Source organism: Octopus bimaculoides, chromosome 11, assembly GCF_001194135.2.
Source record: "Octopus bimaculoides isolate UCB-OBI-ISO-001 chromosome 11, ASM119413v2, whole genome shotgun sequence".
NCBI classification, from domain to species: domain Eukaryota; kingdom Metazoa; phylum Mollusca; class Cephalopoda; order Octopoda; family Octopodidae; genus Octopus; species Octopus bimaculoides.
Genome location: NC_068991.1, coordinates 3,580,679 through 3,586,703, shown reverse-complemented (window position 1 = coordinate 3,586,703; position 6,025 = coordinate 3,580,679). Strand labels below are relative to the sequence as shown.

The 6,025-nt window shown below is 39.5% G+C and overlaps 1 protein-coding gene across 1 annotated transcript in view; it reads left to right on the top strand.

Moving 5' to 3' along the window:
- The first annotated feature begins 215 nt into the window (after positions 1 to 215).
- LOC106872108 (cell division control protein 42 homolog) overlaps positions 216 to 6,025 on the top strand; it is a 39,411-nt gene continuing 33,601 nt past the window's right edge. The window contains exon 1 of the mRNA XM_014918971.2: positions 216 to 845. The gene's annotated coding sequence lies outside the window, so the exon portion shown is untranslated. The remainder of the gene's footprint in view (positions 846 to 6,025) is intronic.

Below are 6,025 nucleotides of genomic sequence, written 5' to 3'. Positions count from 1 at the left end.
AGATATGAGTGAAGAGATAAGAAAAGAGAGAGGGCGAAAGAGGAGGGGAGAGGAGACGGGGACAGCGAGGGAGAAACATGAGATTACGTGAGAGAAAGGGAGAGAAAGAAAGAGAGAGAGGAAGGGAGATTAGAAAGACAGAGAGGGACGGAGTAACTAGAGAGAGAGAGAGAGAGAGGTTAGAAAGACAAAGAGAGAAACGGAGTAAGAGGAGCTTACAAAACACAGACCGATCGAGAGAGGGGAGAGGAGAAGGCAGAGAGAGACATGGCAGTCCTAAGTACATACTTCGCCTCCGATTTCAAAAACCTGAGATTATTTCATTCAGTCTCTCATTGAGAGCTCGACAGGAGAGGTTCGTTCGCAATACCCGAGAATTTCGCCAACTACCCGGACTGATATTTTATTTGTTTATTATTATTTTTTGTCGGGTGGAAGTGTGTGTGAGTGCGCGCGTGTGTATTTCTACAGATTACACCTTGACTGTGTTGTATATCAAACCATTTTTCTCTCTTTCCATTTTTTTTTCCTTTTTCTTATATTATTGTTATAATACACACACAATCCACGCGCGAACACTTCACATATCTATCTATCTATCTATCTATCTATCTATCTATCTATCTATCTACCTATCTATCTATCTATTTATCTATCTATCTATCTATCTGTCTGTCTGTCTGTCTATCTGTCTATCTATCTATCTGCCTATCTATCCTGTCTGTCTATCAACGGTGTTGGAATGCGTGTGTCTTGTACAGACAGCAAGACGAATCTACAGAACTTGGAATTTTGCGCACTTAAGAGACTACTGGAGGAAAACTACAAGACGACATCACATGCAGGTATGCCATCCTATATATATATATGTATATAGATATACACACATACGTAGTCATACTTACACACACACACGCATAAGATCATGTTAAAATGTTGTTAATTGCAGAATGACATTACATCAAAACATACAACTACAAACACGTTTATGTACATGCACACACACACACACACACACCTGTACATACATACATACATACATACAAGCATATCCTTTAACATCCATGTTGCCTGCTGGCATGAGTTCGACGTGTCCATCTATCTATCTATCTATCTATCTATCTATCTATCTTTCTGTTTGTCTGTCTATATATCTGTCTGTCTATCTATCGATAGACAGTGATTGACTGACAGACAGACAGACAGACAGATAGATAGATAGAGAGAGAGAGAGAGAGAGAGAGAGAGAGAGAGAGAGAGAGAGAGAGAGATGCATAACACACACACACACACACACACACACACACACACACACACACACACACAAATGCTCGCTGTTGTTTCCGTGTAACCTCAAGTCAGCTGTGAATTATGCAGGACTTCGAAATCAGTGAAGCCAGGACTGTCTGGTCATGGCAGAAAGGCATTGTCTACCTGGGATTACAATTAGACGGAGGTTTGGCTGCTATATCTAGCAGAACGAGCATCCACATTGAGTCCCCTATTTTTGTTGTTGTCGTTTTTATTGTTGTCGAACATAAACTTAATTCATTCCTGTCATATAAAATGCATAAAACGATGTTTTTAGCCTAGGACCAGCTGCTTTGACCATAAGCTGAACTATAATCGGAGCGTTCCAGCCTTGACCACCCTCTATTAATTTTGGACATAATCTATCTAGGCTTACATACACTATGTAATGTATCCGTCCATTTTTTTTTTAACAAATAAAAATTATAAGGTATTGGATGTCACAGGAATTTCACTATTATTTCTAGCAGGTCAAGCGACCACATAAGGACTCCGTTGGTTTTTCTTGTTATTACGAAAGAACAGTGTGTGTGAGGGGGGTGGGCAATATTTCGCTGTGTCCTTTTGCATTCTTAGTTCAAATCTTGCTTGTGTGCTCTTTTATAGACCGAAAAAATATATAAATACCAGTCATGTTCTGGGGGTAGTTGCCCCCTAGCCTTGCCTTATTATTCTTTCAAATGTTTTTAGCATTCGCCAAAGAAATCGTTACATACATACATATTTATACATACATACATACATACATAGACAGATATATAGATGGATAGACAGATATATATATATATATATATTGGGGCAGCCAGATCGAACCATCTCAAGTGTAACTGCCCGAAATGGTCATGACTTCTGGGACTTGACTGAGGAAAGAAAGCCACGAATGACCCCTCTTTTTGTTGCCTGTCTTTCTAATTGTTGTTTCTCTTGTCCACCTTTGTCTCGTCCATCTGTCCGAATGTTTTTATTATCCTCTATTGCGTTTTTGTTCCATTTATACATACATATATATATATGTGTATGTATCGTGTGGTCAGAAACAGATGGAGCGCCGTCCTATAAATATCTCGCTTCGTTGCGTTACATTCCGTTTGTACTTTCTCAGTTTCAATTCACCTCAGGAGCGGCAGAGAATCGACTCAGCCTTTCGATCTCTCATCGATTATTGTCGTTATTTAGCCCTCGGCTGTCAACTGATCGAACTGCAGATAACATATGATTAAAAGCGTAGCATTCCGTCACCGCCGCCGCCACCACCATTCCGTTATTCTTCTTCTTCTTCTTCTTCTTCTTCTTCTTCTTCTTCTTCTTCTTCTTCTTATTATTATTATTATTATTATTATTATTATTATTATTATTATTATTATTATTTTGTGTTATCCGGACGGTAGTGATGTTTTGTTTGACGGCGACTTGTCTATTGTTTCTAGCGGGTCAAAACCTTTGGCCGACCATGAATTAACAGGTAGCTCAATCAAACATGCACATGTTCGATTAGATCGATTATGGTGGTGGTGGTGGTGGTCATCTCTTACAGATTTGTGACCTTGTGTCAATGTGAATAGTAGTCACCCTCGTCAACATCATCATCACCATCATCATCACCATCATCACCACCATCATCACCATCATCATCATCATCATCACCATCAAGAACGTCATCGTTATCTTCGTCGCCATAATGATCACCGTCTTCGTCGTCGTCGTCGTCATCATAATTATCCTTTTCTACTCTAGGCACAAGGCCCGAAATTTTTTGGGGGGGAGGGTGCCAGTCGATTAGATCGACCCCAGTACGCAACTGGTATCATCATCATCGTCATCGTCGTCGTCGTCGTCGTCGTCGTCGTCGTCGTCGACGTTGTCATCATCATCATCGTCATAATCGTCGCCCGTTGTCGACATTCCTTACCTGCCGACCATTCATAGATATGCTATTTAGCTTTGATTAACAAACACCTTTGATCACCGACGTTCCAGTCGTGCACATCCCGTTTTATTTATCTATCATTCTGCCAATATATTTATTTCTACCACTAAATTATCGAAGGTCATCCTCCCCCTTTACAATTGTAGTGCGTGATTTATAGAAGATTTGGCTGCTATTTCTAATAAACTGCTACATTGAGACCCTCCTCTTTCTTTCCCATTGTCCCTCTTTTTTTTTCTTTTTTTTTTTTTCAAACATGTCTTCTTGGGCTGTTTCCTCTTCAGATATCGCTCGACGTCCTTAAAAACGGCATGAAGGCCATAACTTTACGGACGCAACCATCTAGCTTTATGTTATCGATCTGTCTGACACCTTATGTCATCCTCAGTAATCGATATTCACCATTAATTGTGGCTGAACATCGCAGAATGAGAGCGGTTCCCGGTGATACCTTAATAAATTAAGGTGATGCAGTTTCCGACTCATATTCGAGTCTCTTTGGACGAGGCATGAATGTCACAGATTCCCATATTCTCTTCCTTGAGCACGAAGGAAAAGAATATCAAACAATTTTATTTTATTTTATTTTATTTATTGTTTGAAGATCGCGAACATCGCAGGTGAGTTCTGAACAGACTTATGACGAAAGCCAATCCAACCACGACATCCCAACTTTATTTCAAGCTCAATATATCTACGGTCTTTTTCTTTTTTTTTTCGATGATGGTAAGGAGTAGATTTGAGGGAGTGGAAAATTTGACTGCTATAAACCTGCTTCTAGGCTCGTGGACAAGCCGATGAGGTGGGGGGAGATTGTCGACGTACCAGATCAGCGTTACGGTTTCGATTTCCATTCAATTCAATAATCAATAGTCGTGGGAAAGTCTCAATCATCACAAATGACCAAATAAAAACACGAAAAACAAATAAAATTCAGATTGATTGTGTTTGTAAAAACAGAATAATAATTGTTAAACAGGTAATCAACTTAAAAATCAAATCATTAGTAATGTGTATGACACGGTTTCAATTCTCCGTCGGTGCTTGTTTTATTTCATTTAGGCTGGAAATGCATGCAGGTGACAGCTTCCCGCAATTTTTCCCCACCACCACCACCACCACCATCACCACAACCCCTTCTTCAACTCTCTATGACTCCCCTCCTCCCCCCTCCTCTCTCTTAGAACTCGTTCCTACCTATGCAATTGTTTTAAAGTGCAACGGCAGAAAAGTGCTACTAATTTCGGTATCATGTAGTCGCGCCTCATTGCTAAGCGTTTGTTTCATAATCCTTCGACAAGATCCTCCTGCCACCTGTCACATCAAAGAAATGTATGTAGTTGTTATTATTATTATTATTTTTAATATTTCTATAAGATAATTTCTGCGATAAACCACCCAAACACGCGGACACAGAGAAACTGTGCTAAGAAAAAACAAAAAAAGAAAGGAGGCCCTTACGTGTATCACCTGACCAGCTAGAAGGAACAGCGATAGTGATCTACCTACTAGCGTCGGGTTCCCTGGAAATATACGTGAATATATATTTATATATTGCAGTATCATCAAATATCGCCGATCTAGTTGAGTGCGGACAACTTGTTTCCATTGGTATGTGTACTATACAACACATTGCTGTTATCCACGCTTATAAGTTATGATCATACTTACAAAACTGTGCCTCCACTCGAATTTATTTCCTCATAACTTTCAGAGAAGCCCATATTTTTTAATGAAATTTTCTGCGAATAATCTTCGCATGGTGCAGATTATGATTATATCGGAATTTGTTGAGAAAAGATATTCACAGTAGATAGGGAGGGGAGTTTCAGAAAATTCTCACGAGTCGGCTTTGTTACCTCATAACTTTCAGAAAAATGAGTTGTTTTGTTTAGATGAAATTTTCTACACATACCTTTCAAGGTGTGTAAATTACGATTGTATCGGAATTTGGTGTGAAAAGGAAAATGGTGAGCCCGCACACGTACACACCGACACACATAAATTTTTTTAGAAATTTCAAGTTTTATTTTGTAGATGTGTGTGAGTATGTATGTACAGGAGCCCACCATTTTTTTTCTTTTTCTTTTTTGTTTTCACATATTAAATTCCGATATAATTGTAATCGAAACATTCTGAAAGTTGTTTGTAAAAATTTCATTAAAAATTATCCGTTTTTCTGAAAGTTATGAGGTAACAAAGCCAACTTGTGTGAATTTTCCGAAACTCCTCTCTCTCCCCGTCGGAAATTCTTTTTCCATAACAAATTCCGAAATGACCAGAATCTACACCATCTGAAGCATATTTGTAGATAATTTCAGTAAAATTTCTGGAAGTTATGAGGAAACAAAGTGGCTGGGGCGCGGTGGAGGACACCATAGTGTTGAATGTAATTCCGTGCGTTTGGAATTGTAATCGTGACGGAGTTCTATTAGGCAAATGTACCAAACCTGATTCCATTTGATTTGCGCAGCAAATCTCCCAATATCATGCGTTAGTGTCTTATAAAAATAATACTAATAATGTAGACCTAGATAGAGTTTGTGAAATATAGACGGGTTGATCTCTTCTGGAGTGTCTTTGAGTCAGAGCTCACCTGGGTTTTTAACACAAAACCGCGACCAAGCATCGATCAACATCATTCGGTTCATTAACGCTGCATCGGCATCTGTTTTACGTCTGTTTCTGAGATCCGTGGACGATAGGGAAACACACACACACACGCACGCACGCACGCACGCACGCACACACGCACACACACACACACACACACACACACACACACAC